At 36.6% G+C, this 17,594-nt stretch overlaps 1 protein-coding gene across 7 annotated transcripts in view; it reads right to left on the reverse strand.

Moving 5' to 3' along the window:
- Positions 1-17,594, reverse strand: part of MAGI2 (membrane associated guanylate kinase, WW and PDZ domain containing 2) — a 1,359,941-nt gene that overhangs the window by 1,060,991 nt on the left and 281,356 nt on the right. The gene's annotated exons all lie outside the window — the stretch shown is intronic.

Below are 17,594 nucleotides of genomic sequence, written 5' to 3' on the forward strand. Positions count from 1 at the left end.
ATGATCAAATGTAAAATGTGGTGAGTATAACTGGTAGCACTCTTATATGATATAAATTTGCTGAGACTAGAACTTAAATGTTCTCACCAAAGGGGGAAAAGATAACTATATGAGGAGAGACATGGGTTCATTATAACTTAATCTTTTCACATTGTATATCAAATCACCATCTGTTTACCTTAAATATATTATAATTTTATTTGTCAAGAATATCTCAATAAAGCTGAAAGAACGTGTAGCTTAGCCAAAAAAGTACAAAAGCTGTAGTAAAAAAAATCTATAAAATATTATAGCTCAGAGCACTACAGTTGAATTAAATGGATAGATATATCAAGAACAATCTTTAAATTTGTATGTTCTATTGTTTTTGCTTCTCTTGTTGAAACCTGACTGATATAGAGAAAAATTTATTTTTTTAAAATTCAGAGAATACATACCAGCCCAGAAAATTAAGCCAATTTAAAATACTAATTAACTTATCATTTAAAGATAAAAATCCTAATTTTTGGAGGCACCTGTCCACCTAAGAACTTTTTTTTTTTTTACCTCTGTCTTCATAGCCACACTGATCTTTACATATTGACCTCTCATTCCTACATCATGCCTCAATCAGGGTTTTCTTTCCACTATCCTGCACTAGGCCCTGGGGTGCACAGGTGAGTAAAGCATGGTGCTGACTGTACAGAAGCCACAGACCAGGGCAAGCAAACAGAAATTGTACACAGCCACAGACTGATGCAGGCAAACAGAAATTGTATGCAGCCACAGACTGGTGCAAGCAAACAGAAATTGAAACAGGTAAATTTTAATTCAGCCTAGTGGCAGGAAAGAAATTATTTTAAAAGGGTCATAGAAGAACACAGAAACCACTGGGGGAGTCAGGGAAGCCTCACAGAGAATCCTCTCTTGTATCTTTGATGAGGTTCATGGCTCTCTCCAGAAACAGTATTAATTCTCAGCCCTGCAAGCCACACTGTCTGGTGCCTACCAAAGCTCCTCGGCGTCTTCGGTAAGCTCAACTAAACATCCTAAGTTTTATCCTATGCCATTAAATCCTGATGCTTGTCCTTTTAAATCCTTGGAGGACTTTCATTCATGGACAAACTTCTTTATGCAAATACTACTCTTTGGAAAATTCTCTTCATGCTTGTTGGAAAATAAACAATGTGTTCTGCTCTCCACTGATTCTTGCATGTCAAGTATCAAACATGGGTGGCAGATTTCTGATTTTACAAATGGTTCTTAACAAATAGCATGCGCTTTAGCGGCAGTTATGTGAGTTTCATATTCATCACACATCTCCAAAATACTTCACTGCTGAGTAAAACACTCTGAGGTATAGTACATGAAAAGCACTATATAATCCCCAGCAGAGTGCAGAATGAACAATCTCTTATTTAAAGATTAATGATTCTTTTAGCTGCACAACTGACTTATGGAACTGTCTATTTTTTAAGCATGGTGCTATGAATGAGATGCTTATATTTAAGAGACAGAAAAGGTTAAGCTTCCAGGTTCCTGCTCAGTAGCTATTTACTTGTATTGTGTAGGGCTTGAAACATGAATTCTAATGAGAACAAACTCACATCTGCTCAAATCTCAACTATCTGAATGTGGCTTATCCACTCTGCTAAGTACCTATAGATGCCTAAATTTAAACTAGTTTCTTTCTGCCATTCTACATGCTTCTCAAGCTACCTCTGTCCTACCACCACCTGTTGTATTTTTAAAAGTTTTAATGTTAGTATAAGCAAAAGATTAATTATAACATAAGGAAAATGAACGACCCGCGGATCCCCTTACCCAAGAATTCAACACTGCCACAGGATGCAAACAGCAAGAGGTTCTTTATTGTTACGCAGGCGCCTGCGGGTGGTCAGGGCGCGCCTGCGGGTGGTCAGCAGCTCCTGCTAGCTGAGCACACCTGGCTGGGGTGGTGCAGGATTTTTATAGACAGGTACATACAAGTCCCGGATGGGACGGGGCCGATTGGCTGACAATTTGAACATTTGAAAAAAGGCATACTTGGTGTTAGCGGATTGGCTTTGGAAGACCCCCTCGCGGGAAGAGAAAGGCGGGAAGGGGAAACAAAGAGGGTAAGTTTGACCTTACTCAGCAGAAAGACATCCTGCCTACCTGACTATGCAGCCCCCTGTCTACGTGACCTACGTGACCATGCAGCCCCCTTGCCTATGTGACCATGTCTCGGCTATTAGGAGAAGGTATCTTGTTCAAACAGGAGACAAGTGTCATGCCCTAAAAGCCAAACAGTTACAGAAAGGCAAAAGAGCAGTTACATTGAATTCAACCGTGGGGGAAGGGTCTTTTCACTGCAAGGGGAGGAGGGGTACTCTTACACAACAAAAGAGCAGTTAATTATTTAAAGGGGGGGGTCTTTCAAAAACTCATACATAAGTCATCAAATCCAACTGAATTGTTTTTTGGACTGTGACATTTGCCTCCATTGTACTGGACTGTTGAAATGTAACTGCATCTCTGACTCCGATTCTTCTCTTCAAAACAGTGCAGAGGTGACTGGGGGGGCTCAGTGGGTTGAGCCTCTGCCTTTGGTTCAGGTCATGATCTCAGGGTCCTGGGATCGAGCCCCACATCGGGCTCTCTGCTCAGCAGGGAGCCTGCCTCTCCCCCAACCCCCACCTCTCTGCCTGCCTCTCTGCCTACTTGTGATCTCTCTCTCTCTCTGTGTCAAATAAATAAATAGAATCTTTAAAAACACACACACACAAAATGCAAAGTTCACCTGTTGGTTCAACATTAGACACTTGTATTAAGCAGACTTTAAGAATCACAAGTGGCTCAAATATATGTATCAGTCAATATTTAACTCAAAATAAGTCTTATATATAACTCACACAAAAAGTTTACACAGAAAAAAACCCTGCAAACCCCAGAAATTTGGCACTATGACAAGAACAATTCCTGGTAAAAAAACAACAACAATTAAAAAACAGCGTGAGTAATTTAATTATAAAATTATTTAGTTCTAATTTAAAACCATTTTTGATAAAAAATTAGGAATTATAAACAGAAACAAACTACTGATAGATGCAGCAACCATGAATCTTAAATGTGTAACGCTACGTGAAAGAAACTACACTTGAAAAGTTACATACTATATTATATTCATATGACATTCTGGAATGGGAAGAATTATAAAGATAAAGAACATATCACTGGTGACCAAGAGTTAGGGCTTGGGGCAAAAATTAATTGCAAAGGAGAAATATGAGGTATTTTTTGTCCAGGGGAGGGTGATGTAATGGTTCTGCATCATGAATGTGACGGTGGTTACAATACTCTATGCATTAGTCATATTTATATAACTTTACACCAAAAAGAGTATATTTATGTAAATTTAAAAACAAGTTTTAAAGGGTTAGGAATTGAATCATAAAGGAAAACATTGCCACAGAAAAAGAAATGTCAACTCAATCGAATCATGTTGAATAGAAACAATTAGTATTATGAATATTACAAACAGTAATAATTGCAATAGTCTCTGAAACTATTCCAAACTATGTTAAATGCAGATGTGGGCACAGTGAGAAGATTACTTTTACACAGGGACAATGTAAAGTAATTGTCTCAACCAGGAGTAAATAAACAGGTCCTAAATAAATTCAAGTGTTTTGGTTTTTTTTTTTAAGATTTTATTTATTTATTTGACAGAGGGAGAGAGACCACGATCAGAGTCGAAGGTAGCCGCTTAACGGACTGAGCCACCCAGGTGCCCAAATTCAAGTGTTCTTTAAGCATTTAAGAAATACTACTGTTTTTGCTTAATGCAGTTTCTACCCTTTATCTGTTGATTCTACATCATCTCTGATCTCATTCTTACTAATTTCATAGTCTTCCCTTCTACCTAAGAGTGAATGGATACATCTTCCACCACATTTGAAAATTTAGTTCCCAAGTTTTATGCCTCTATACCAGGATTTCTTAGAGTGTGACCAGAGTCACTGAGTAATGGTTCGCCGAAGATATCCATACCCTGGTCCATGGAATTTGTGAACATGTTCTATTATATTGTAAAAAGATTTTGACGATGTAGTTAAGGTTACAGATCTTAAAATAAGGAGATTATCCAGGTGGGTAAAATCTAATCATATGAAAATAAGAGCTTTTATCAGGTAGGGGCCAGAGAGTTGAGGCAGAAGGTGAGGTCAAAGTGGTAAGAAGCATGAGAAGGACTCAGACTTCCACTGTTGCCATTGAAGAGGGAGGAAATGAGCCAGGAAATGAAGGAGACTTCTAGACTCTGAGAATAATCCCCAGCTGAGAGCCAGCAAGGAAAGAGGCAGTTGGTTCTAGAGACACATGGAAATAAGTTCTGCAAACAACTTAAATGAGCCTGAAGTGTACTCCGCCTCCCCATCCCCATACCTCCCCACCAATAAGATTCCGGGCAGGAGACAATTTGATCTCACTCTTGTGATAACCTATATGAGGAGTCAGATCTCTGATCTACAAACTATTAGACAATAAATTTGTGTTCTTGCAAACTGCTGAATTCATGGTAATTTGTTAAAGGAACAATAGAAAAGTAATAATTCTCCCTGAATCATACTCCTTAAGGGTGATTCTTGGAAATTCAAATGGAAATTCTTATGAATACTCTGTTTGATAATCCCTTCTCTAAATCTTGCTTCTGCAATGTATTTCTTATCAATAAATTAGACCCAAACCATCATGCAATTGACCAACCCTAGTCTTTGATTGCTTTAAACTGAGTATCCGCTTAACACTTACATAATTAAACTGGAGAGTACTAATTTGTATTACTTATTATATCCTACTATGACAATATCTTGTGATAAGTTATATTTGTAGCATATATTTGTAGTGTATATAACCAGAGATGATAATTCTCTGGATTAAACGAGATAAAAATTGTGTTTTCTTCTTCTTCCGAGAATTATTATAATTTAAGCTACAGAATTTTTTTTAAAAGATTTTATTTATTTATTTGACAGAGAGGGAGAGATCACAAGTAGACAGAGAGGCAGGCAGAGGGGGAAGCAGGCTTTCTGCAGAGCAGAGAGTCCGATGCAGGGCTCCATCCCAGGACCCTGAGATCATGACCTGAGCCGAAGGCAGAGGCTTAACCAGCTGAGCCACTCAAGCACCCCCAGAATTTTTTGAAGTTTACCATCTTTATTTAAAGATTTTTATTTTATTATTTTATTTATTTATTTTTAAGATTTTATTTATTCATTCGACAGAGAGAGAGAGCGCGTGTAAGAGAGGGAACACAAGCAGGGGGAGTGAGAGAGGGAGAAACAGGCTTCCTGCTCAGCAGGAAGCCCAGTGTGGGGCTTGATCCTAGGACCCCGGGACCACGACCCGAGCTGAAGGCAGATGCCCAAAGACTGAGCCACCCTGGTCTAAGAATTTTATGGGAAAAAAAATGAAACCAAAATAAAACCCAACATGACTAAGAAATTTCAAAGAAACTGAGCAAGTTTCAAGGTCAGAGAATGATCAAGGGAGGATCTCGATGACTCCCAAGAAATAATGTGGGTGAGACTGGTGATTCTTGGTGATTCTATCAAAGTCCAGAGGCTGCTCTTCATCCTTGTAAAATTAAAGCTTAACTTTGTCAGTACATGGAAAGTTCCTTTTCTCTCTTACCCTATAAATCCCACAGAGACTGGTGTAGAAAACCAGATGTTAATGGATAATGGATTATTTTACATGGTATTTAAGACAACCAGACATTCCATGGTCTTGATTAGCTGATAAGCTACACAAGGCAACTTTTCGGTGAGCTTAAACTCAAAACAAGAAGATTTCAGTATATCACTAAAACATAGAATGATGTTAGGCTTTAATAAGCTGATGTATCCTTTTCTACAACAAAGATGTTTATCTGGAGGAAATGCCTAGTTGTGTAATTTCTAGGTTTGCTATTTTAATTTCCTTTTCCATTCTCAATTATTACTAATACATCCTTTCAGTATATATGTTAATACTTCCAGTCAAATCTTCCTGATGGCCATGTTATTTACTTTATTCATTTTGTCTAGATTTTACCATTTAACTTTGAGTAAATGATTCCATGTACAATTTTATGGGGAAAGTGACCTCACTATGTAAATACTGTGTATTCTCTACTATATTATTTAAAAATTAAAAATAAAAACAAGGAATTCAAACTGAAAAATTATTTGATTTATAATTAATATTAAAATAGGATCCATCAGAAAATCAATAGTCTTTTTGTTGTTGTAGTCTTGATTAAGAATATCTAAGTCTTACTATTTTAGACTGATGATTTGAGTTTTACTCATTCTAACTTTATTTTGACTTACCCAAATGTGTTCTCTTGGCTAGTTATATTTCTGCCACTTCTGTTTTGCACTTCTTATTCCCATAGAGCTATTATAAATTCATATCTCACACCTACTGGAGACATAAATATTTTGGCAATATGAAAAAGAATTAATAAGTTGTCATTTTCGGTATTGCAAAAAATTCTTCTATCCCTCAAATCCACCGGGTATTCATATTTTTGTTGTTTTTTTAAAATATAGTAATAGTTAATATTTACAAACACTAGGTAGATATATTATTTGTAATCTTCAGAAAACAGTTATTAGCAGGTATTATTTCTATTTTACAGAAGACAAAGAGTAAGCTTGGAGAGAATAACTTGCCCAAGGGTGTGCAGTTATCTGAACAGGGATTTTAATTATGGTGTTTCTGACATAAAGATCATTTCTCTTACCAATACCTCATGTTGTATCAGGACTGACATATCTCTTACTAAACAACAAATAGAGGTATAGTCGCTGTAACCCACCATTATAGATTCTAGAATCACACCCTTTTATATCTGAAATGGGCTTTAGGGATTTTCTTCCAGCCCAGATCTCTGAAAGACATCCCTGCCAGCAGATAGTTACCTTGAAAAACACCTCAACACCACAGCAATGTGATTCTACGTGCTCTGATTCCATTTTGGGGCAACTCAATGTGAAGAAGAATTATTTTAACCAAGAGGAAGATGTCTCTTTGAAACATCCCCTATTAACTTCCTGGCTCACCCTCTGGAGTTACACAGGATAAATTTACTCCCACTTCCTCTGTAAGAGCAATTTTAAAAAAAGATTTCATTTATTTATTTGACAGAGAGAGAGCAAGAGAGGGAACATGAGCAGAGGAAGAAGCAGGCTTCCCCCTGAGCAGGAAGCCCGATGTGGGGCTTGATTCCAGGACCCTGGGATCACGACTTGAGCCAAAGGCCAACACTTAATGACTAAGCCACCCAGGTACTGCTGTAAGAGCAATTCTTTACTTGAGCACCCCTCCCATCTCCCTAGTCTCTTCAACTGTAATCAATATGAAGTAGTTTTCTTTCCCCACAAAGTCTTATTCAAATGTGGAACTCAGAACTGAACATTCATTCAATGGTTGGGATTGTATTACCAGTAGAGATAGATGGTAGTGGGGGAAAAAAAGGCCAATTACTATAATCCCAACCACACTACTTGGTTAACCATAGTGTCACAGTATTTGTTCATATTAAGTTTGTGCTCAACCCATGACTTTAAATACACTCTAAATACATACCTTTATTGTTATTGCTCTTAAATGCCTTTTTATTTTAAAGATTTTATTTACTTATTTGAGAGAGAGAGAGATCACAAGTAGGCAGAAAGGTAGGCAGAGAGAAAAGGGGAAGCAGGCTCCCTGTTGAGCAGAGAGCCTGATGTGGACCTCAATCCCAGGACCCTGAGACCATGACCTGACCTGAGCTGAAGTCAGAGGCTTAACCCACTAAGCCATGCAGGCACCCCTTCAATGTCTTTTTTGTTTTTGTTTTTGTTTTGTCATCCCACAGTTCAGGGCATTTGAAACAAGAGGAAGTTTTTACATGATGGTGTGGGACTATAAAAATGACCATCCATGATGAAATTGTGCAATGAACTTAATAATCAAGGGGGGGAACTACATTTGTTTCATAACCTTTAAACTCCATCAAAACATTAAAAACTCTCTTACTGATAATATAAATGTAAAAAGAAATGAAAGGAAGTGAAACTAATATTTATTTAGTACATCATAAATTACAACATTTGAAAACTGAGAGGGGTGCTATTGGTTTTGATGAAAAGCTATTTTTTTAATAAGAACTAATTTGAAAAGGCCTTGCCTTCTTCTCCCTGAATATTTTAAAATACAGAGCAAGTATCTTTTCTATTCCTTGCAGATTGCCACACTCTCTACAGTTTGATCAGCTACCCACATTTTACATCTTGTGCTCTCACCGTCATAAAACATCTTTGAGTGTTCCTTTAAAAAGAAGATTTTTTTTTTCTTTTTGCCAGCATCACTTCCTCTGGAACATAGGTGTGTTTTTTGCCACTTTGCCCAATTATGTCTGTAGGTTCCCCTTCACTTAGTTCCTTGGGCTGTGTTTCTAGAATCTCTTGAACGGCAGCAGAGTCAACATTCCCAAGGCCAGCTATTTCTTCTAGGCCTGTATTTATTTTTGATTCATATTTCCCTTTCAGCACTATCATTTTTTATTTATTTCATCTGTTGGTCAATTACCTCTTGTGATTATCCATTTTTGTAAAATGGTGCGTGGTTTTCTCAGTGGGAGGTAAGAAGACAACACAAGTTTTGCTATTAGGGCTTGAACTGAATAACAGAAGCAGAGTGCGCAATCACTGACAAATTCTGCAACAAGTCCTATGATTGGTCAGCAGTCAACATGCCCATCTGTTATTCACTTAGTGATGTGTGGACTGAAGATCTACTAACAAAATCTGTAGTTTACATAATTAGTCATAGTTCATACATCATCGTCATGGAAATTTGAGCCATGACTGGTACTATTTAATTAAACCACACTAACTGACACTCTGCAAAGTGAAGACTGTCTGTGTTCTGCTGCCCAGGAAGTGTTGTTTCTGTCTGGGCACTGAATTTCCATCTCAAAATGCAGAGCGCAGAAGAATCAAGTATGGAGTTCTGTGATGTGTCGCAAATCTCCACTCTCCCGATAAAGATCAGTACAAACAAGTGTCCCATTTTTGTTACAAAGAAAGAGAAAGTATGCCAATTTCTCAAAAAGAGGTATCTGATGAATCTAAATTAAAAAGGAAAGGCAATTATACTGCTGCTAACTTTTAGCGAAACCAGGCAAAGTACAAGATTACCCTTTTGGGATGCCTGGGTGGCTTAGTCAGTTAAGCATCCGACTCTTAATTTCAGCTCAGGTTATGATCTCAGGGTTGTGAGATTGAGCCTCACCTCCAGCTTCTTGCTGGTCTTAGAACCTGTTTAAGATTCTCTCTCTCCCTCTCCTTCTGCCCATTTATTGGGATAAAAAAATAAAAATAATAAAAAGATTACCCCCTTGTAAATGCTTCCAGATCACATACAAAATAATTTTAGATTTTGAGGATCAGTGATATCAATCTTATTGTTATGGTTTCCAAGATCTACCTTTTGAAAATTACAAATAGTATTCTCTTTCTCATCTCTATTCTCTCTGCTAAGATAAGCCCTGCTATGTCATTTATTAAAAATATGACCTTGAGAATATCATTCTTTGAGCCTTTATCTACTTCTCTGTAAAGTGGCATAATATGCCTGCTCAGTTAGTCATACCAAATCATTAAAACTATCAAATAAAATTAAGTATATGAAATCACTTCACAAACACAAAGTACTATTATAAGGTGAAGGTGTAAATTTCCTAAAGCAGAATTCTTCCAGAATTGGGGAACTGGATACATTTAAAGCATCCACCGACAAACTCTTAATCCTGACCTATTAGGAGGTCCACTTTCATTTTATCCATGTTTATTTTGCTTTTTCTCGTGTAAATATCAATCCTTTTGATGGAGAAAATGGAAGCAAAATAGAAGGTAAGGACTCTGATTTCTTTGTTCATCTGCTACTGGTACACAATCTGAAACAGTGAACCTATAATGTTCTAAGCATTGCCTATAATTTTATTTTTGCTAAGTTTATTTTGAAATCTTCAGCTTTTTCTGCACTTTAATCTTCTCCACTAATAAGCACGTCACAGGCCTTACTTGAGCATTTTCCTCCCTCTTTTACACATATGCACCATTCAACCTTCTCATCAGAGAAATCCCTTTACGTCAGAATTGCCTTCTCTCTTGAATTATATTTCTTTTCAGAGGCTCTGACCAGGGAACAATGTACTTATTATTTTTTTTAAATCATTTTGGCAATTGATTTTCTAATGTCTAAGGTTCATATATCGTGTTACTACTTGCTTTTATATACAGTTTGTTCACAAGTTGTGTTATTTTATTAGCAAGCATCTAGAGCCAGATATCTGTGCTGGGCTTGCTTCTGGATTCTCTGCTTCTGAGCAGGTGGGGCCTGAGGTCAAATATGCCCCAGCTTCTCCAGATTCAGTAAGACTGAAGCACTATAATAGCCTGCATTTCACCCTTCATTTAAGTGAGCCACGAGAGGGTAACTTTTCCTTTCTGAATGTTCTAGATTAGAACACTTTCCTCCTCAGTGTACGAAGGATGTCACACCTCCTTCATGGATGTTGGACCAGATTCCAAAATGCCAGCTAAATGTTATAGGCTCACAAAAAGTCAAGATGGTGGAAAGTGTGTCATATTAATTATCTCTGAATTAAAGTCACAGTGATATCCCTGGTTCTCATGGAGAAGAAAAGGCTATAACTGAAAGGAGAAAAGTCTGAACTGTAACAAGAAGAGAAATTTTCAGTTCAATCTATATGTCTGTTCAAAACATGCCCTCTTTTGAGACAGAAAGGACAGGTCTGCAACAGAGTTTCTACTATGCCCAGTAGAGCATGGCAGTATGAATTAAATGTCCTAACATGTAGCACAATACCCCCATTGGTCTCATTCCTGCACTGGTTTCATTCCTGCAGTGTTACTACAGGATCTACAGCAACTTCCCCCACCCCCAACCAACCAGTGTTCTGATATCCATTAGATATTCAATTTTAAAAATTTACAATCCATTAGAAGTGAGCAGAAAAAAAATACTCTCATTTTAAAAGTGAGAAAACTAGAACAAGAAAAGACCAATTTTTTCTCAAGACCATACAGCCTATTAGCAGCAAAGCCAAGTTTGGAACCCACATCTACTACTTCTCATTCCAGTAATCTCCTCTCATTAGTCTAAATATTGCTTTCAGGTTTATTGACAGTAGCTACTTTGTCTAAATTGTTGCTTTGTTGATATATGCGTCCTTTCTTCCCTGAAGGCATCTTAATTGCTTCCTGCTTTTATTAACTTGGTATATCTGACCTTCATCAAAGCACTTAAATATGTAAATGATTGCCCTGCTCCCCAGAAAGACAGGAAGTGGGCAGCTAGTCACATCTGCCTGAGCAACAGGGACTGAATGTTCAAGAGGACTGGGGGAGGAAGGAAGGACAAGCTTGCATTTATTCCTGAAATGTTCACAACATTTGCAATTGAATTCCTGAACCAATAAACACATCCACCTTAAGATAGAAGTTTAGAAATATATTTCAAGGGTAGTTGTAGATGGTTTTGGGTCAGAGAGAAAAAAAGATTCACAGGTAGAATTCAAATTAGTGTCAGACAAGATAAATTCTAGAGTCATGGTCACATAAGCAAAGGGAAATTTTAAAAGTAGGACTTAACATTTAGTGTTATTTTTACATATGGCTTAATTATTGTCTGAAATAGAAAATGCTATGTTCTTTAACCATGAGTCTACCAATTCATCTATTGCCTTAAATTAATTTTGTTAGGAGATATATTTAGATTACTATTTTAAGATGATAGTATCTTATCAATAATTTCATTTCACTCAGAAAAATCTGCAACTCCTGGTGGCAGCATTTCCTGAAAGTACTGAGTTGGGCTGGTAAGTTTAGCCAGAATTAATAAACATGCTAGGGATTATTAGGCAATTTTCTTAAAATTAAAGTATGATGAAGTGACCATTTCATGTATGTATTCATGTCAGTATTGAGCTCTTTAGCTGGTGATATCAAAATAGATTTCCCATAGAAATATGAAAATCAAAATTTTACTAAACTTTTAGAATGATTTTTTAAAATTTTTCAAAGATCTCAAAAAGTATAGCCATTTTTAAAAATAATTCAACATTCCTCTGTATTAAAAGCTTAAAAAAAATTTCTTTAAGAAACATGACTGGGAAACAGACTAGCATCTTAGTGTAGCTCTTAACATAAGACACCATTTTCCAGTGGGACCACTAGACTCCCCCATCCCAAATTATTCTACAATCCACCAGCAAGAAGGACCATTTTCTGCAGAACAACTCAGGGGTGAGGGAGGGGCAGGGTTAAAGATGAAAGGGTGGATGGAGTAGAGGAAGAGCACAGCTGGGGAAATTAAAGGTGGAAAGAACACTTTTCTATCTGAATTTCCAGTGCTTCAGTAAATCCTTTGATCCTCTGCCCCTCTTTGGAAATAAAAATCTAGCTCCTTCTTCCTTTCTTATAGGATTCCCTTAGTTAAAACTGACTCAGGATCTCCATAAACCACAAGGTAAAACCTCGTTCCCTTAGCAGAGTATACACAGTTCTTCACATTTTTCTCACTGTCCTTACACGTATCACCTCCGCTCACCATAGTGGAGCCCACACTTATGTGATACTCCTTTCAGACGTGAAAACTCGGGCACAACAATCCCCCTTTTTCTATCTGAAAAGCTATTACTGTAAATGTCAGCAAACTTTTCATTTAAGGATCCTTGCCTGGAAGCCTATTGCTCCTTTCTCTGAGGATGCTATGGCACCTTGTTCACAGCTCTGCTGAGACTTAGCACCTTGCTGTGATCATCTGCTGCCCCACTGGATGGTGCACACCTTCAGCTCTGTATCCCAGGTACCAGAGCACTGTCTCAGAGTAAGGAACTAACTCAAGGTACATATGTCGAATGAAAGAGCAAATGAGTATGTCATTTTAAAAATAAAAAGGAGGGGCGCCTGGGTGGCTCATTGGGTTAAAGCCTCTGCCTTTGGCTCAGGTCATGATCTCAGGGTCCTGGGATCGAGCCCCACATCAGGCTCTCTGCTCCGCAGGGAGCCTGCTTCCCCCACCCCCTCTGCCTGCCTCTCTGCCTACTTGTGATCTCTCTCTGTCAAATAAATAAATAAAATATTTTTAAAAAATTAAAAAAAAAGAAAGCTGTTTCAATTGAGTCATTTCAACATATATAAATGCCTTAATTGTTCCCATCCTAGAGTGTTTAATGGAAATTTAAATTTCCCCTCAACTAATAGATAGTGCTTAAATTCTGCACAATAGATGACCATTAAGAAAATCAAGAACCTCAACTATTTTTGCTGCATATTTTAATCTGATGTTAAAGAGGATTAAAACCTTTAACTATAATGGTTAATTCTCAGCATCACTTAAATATAATTCACTTTTAGATAAATTATGACATTTAAGTGTTAATTTGTAGAAAAAAATTATACTATTGGCACATGATCAAAGTCATATATACTATAAGTTTTATTTAGGGATTACTGCAAAGGTAATCCTAAATATTTATAATCCTAATCAGTTTTTCAATTGCTTATTTTACTTCTTACATTTATTTTATCCATGGTACAAAGTCTTCTGGAATTTTTAAATGTCTTTATTCATTATTATTACTAGAAACACCATGTTTCCCAGAAAATAAAGTTCAATTTTTATTTGCACATAAAAATTACTATTGCTGTAGAATACCTTTTCCTCAATATTAATTCTTTCAAATGGTTACAACTAACTTACATGGGCAGTTTGAAAAGAATGAGCAATTGATTCAGTTACTATTAATGTATAGTGATAGAAGCTTCTCTAACTTCCCCTCCTGGGCAGGCACGTTTAACAATACTATATAGCATAGAGAAGATAATTAGCAGTGTGTGTACATATGGTTGGAAAAACACAGACTTGTATATGATAAATTTCTAAACATGAGCCATAATTGCTGTTTTTTAGAGTTGTAATGGCTCATAGCCATATTCAATTCTGACTACTTCATGCAGCTGGTATATTTGGCTATGATAACCTCACAGAAACCTGTTGTTTCTAAATTTTGGAAATACTGGTGCCAAATTAAGAAGAACAGGAACTTGGCTTTATTAAATGCAATTCAGGTCTAGATCATCAACTAAAATAGCACACAGATAAGACCAGCAAACTTATGCTTATCTGTGTAAATGACTGAAAAAAAGATTTCCCTATGTTCCCAAATCCTCAGTCCTCTGGGATAGATGGAGTTTATGCCTTTTGTTCTGGTGTAATTATTATTTAAAATTTTTTTTAAAGATTTTATTTATTTATTTGAGAAAGAATGAATGTGTGTGTGAGCTGGGAGAGAGGCACAGCGGGTGGGAGGGAAAGAATCTCAGGCAGACCCCCCACTGAGTGAGGAGACCGAGAGGTGGAGGACAGGGGTGGCTTTATCTCACAACACTGAGATCATGACCTGGGCTGAATGTTTAACCAACTGAGCATCCAGGTGCCCCTGGTGTCATTAGTAATAGAATACCTTTGCACTCAAAAACATGTCACTGTTTGGTCATACACTTAATGTATCACCTAGTTATCCTCCTTGTACATGCAGCACTCAACTACAGAAAGGATGAGATACAAAAGGAAGGAGACACCAGCTTAGCCATTTCCATCAGTTATATATTTTGGCTTAATGTCACAACCAGACTCCTTCCTACTCTCAGGAAGTTAGCTTGCAATCAGTATACAGCATCTGTGCACCTAATAGAAATTGAGTAGAAAAACTGTTTGTATCTTAGCTTAAAGGTCCTATAACATGGCTATCACACCTTTTAGCATAACCAGCATATTTGAGGGGAATAAGTTATTTATAGATCTCTGAAAGAATCTTTCAAGGCAGAAAAATCTGGTGATAACTTTCAGCTGTTTATATAATATAACATTCTACATTACACCTTTTTTAAAAAAACTGATTTATTTGAGAGAGAGAGAGAAGGAGAGAGAGTGAGAGAATGAGTTGGGGGAGGAGCAGAGGGAGAGAATCTTCAAGCAGACTCCCACTGAGCCCAGAGTCCGACACGGGGCTAGACTCCATGACCCATGTGATCATGACCTGAGCCCAAACCAAGAATAGGACACTCAACTGATTGAACCACCCAGAAGCCCCCTAAATTATACCTTTTAAAATGAACTTTTATGAATTTACTTTTGGTAGCTGTGTTTCAGAAATTCAAGGCATGTTTCTTGGTACTTTCCTAGGAAATACATTTCATTTCATACCCCTCACCCATACCTCCCTGACCCCACTAACCCATTACTAGCACATCTACCAATTGGCTTCTGAATTAGCCTTGAGATATTATTGCTCCCTAGTACATATCGATTTCTCAATTAGGATTCAATACTGGTAAACATTAAAGGAAAATGATTTGTTCTTCTCCCAAGACCAATTATATTTTATATTTTTTCACAATTTAAAATTGGTAGATTCAATTAAGCAGAAGTCTTTAGACAGAGGTGGAAATGATGTATTCTCGTGGGAATGAGTGTAATTTTGAGTGGTCACAGATTTTCCAGTTCTACAATGTTTTCACTTGTTTTATTTTTCACATCAAAATATATAAAATATAGATTCACTGTGTATAAATTTAACTAGCATAAATTTACTTGGAGAGAAACTCAGCAAAACATGTTTTCTGTTTCACATAATAATTTGCATAGTTAACCAGTAGTTAGTGACCTCTTCCTTTTAATAAACAAGTTGTAGTGTGTAACTGTGAATTCATTATTTGTAGGGAATGTGAGTTTGTAATTATTTTTCAGGACATGTTTCAAAGCAACAGCATTTCAAAGCAACAGCATGATCCAAGTGTTGGTTTTTTGTTTTTTTTTTAACATTCTACATGTAGAGCAGAAATAATGAATGTAAGTTTGCATGCCATCAGCAGGGCTTTTAAGAAAAGGGAAAGAGTACTATCTGAGTGCAGAATCTGTTTGCTGAGAGTACAAAGTTTGTTGAGATTAATAAATCCAGGTGATAAAAATGAATAGAGAATAAATAAAATCTTTAAAAAAATGAATATAACAAATATTTATCAAATGCATGAACACTGAAAACTTCTCTCTTTCTCTTTCCTTATTAACTAACAAAACACTTTCATTAAATGAAATATTAGTTGGAAGTTTACATATTACCCCTGATAAAAGAGGAGATATTCTAGAAAGAAGGGAGGGGAAACAACTTCAATGTCAGCACGTATCCGTCTCTTTCCCTCTAAATGCTGCCCATTCCTGACTTGGGATTAAAGTAACATAGAAGGGAAAGAAAAGAAAGAAGGGAACTTGGTTCAGCTATGTTAGTTATAATAATTTATAGTATGGGGAGACAAAGAAAAAGTCTGATTCCTTTAAAAATCCAGGGTTTCAAAAAATAAAATCTGCAGCTGCTATACATAGAAACCAAAAGAAACTCTCTGATTAAGAGCATTAGCAGTAAGGAAAGTGTTGCCCTGAGTCATCTTTTCTGATTTATATGTTTAAATTCAAATGACTTCAAATTAGACATTAACTGATAGCAGGTTTGTTTGTTACTAAATATAGTGACTCAACTAATTTTGAGTGGATCTTACTGCTATCTGTGCTAACAGGTGCATAGAAGAGAAAATGAAATGGATGGAATACCACTTTAGGAACATCTGCATAGGATATTTAACTTGTAGTCCTCACAAAGTAGTCTGATTGCCTTTTATCTTCATTTCCAATTTTTATTATGATCTTTTGGTATAAAAATCACATATGCAACATACCTATTTAAAGCTATGTTACATACAGGGTATTTATAATTGGCAACTTCCAGTGATGGTATTCCTTGCAAAGATTATTTGAACAGAGCTTACTGGCAATTTTCAAACATATTTTCATTAGAATGAGGCTGCTCTGGTCCTTTCTGATGCTTTTTCCTTTTATTCTATTGTTAATATTGATTCACACAATGGAAACTTTCCTAAGCCAACTAAAAAAAAAGATATCTTAGTATATACACAAAAATTAGTCCTTGTAGTACAAATATGCTGTCGGGGAAATATTTTACACAAACCACTATAATTCTGGAGATAGATACCTCATAAACTTAGTCCGAATCTATCTAAAGAAACATGGTGACTTTAGTGGATGTTTGAACAGTCTAACAAGGTTGAAATGAGAAGGAAGACCACTATAAGTAGACACGTGAAGTTTTTGTTACTTTAATGACTCATTTGTTGGTTGTAATCGGTTTCAATTATATGCTAGTATTCTTTTTACAGTATCATAATGTTTAGATTATGTAATTGTGAGGAACTCTGTAGGTGTCCCAACTTTCCCCACCAAAGTTTAAAAAACATAACTGCTTCTTGCCCATTTAAATATACTCCCCTGGATTTTACACTGTAATCTAAAGGAGGCTACTAGCATTCTCCAAATGAACTGCATCTGAACACAAGTTTGAGATGGCCAGAAGCATGTCAGGACACTGAAATATGTTAGTTGTAGTTGATACTTAGTGTTTCTGCCAAGAACATCAGAAACACATTAATCAGGGTAAACACTCA

The sequence above is a fragment of the Mustela lutreola genome, chromosome 4 (assembly GCF_030435805.1).
Source record: "Mustela lutreola isolate mMusLut2 chromosome 4, mMusLut2.pri, whole genome shotgun sequence".
Lineage (NCBI taxonomy): Eukaryota > Metazoa > Chordata > Mammalia > Carnivora > Mustelidae > Mustela > Mustela lutreola.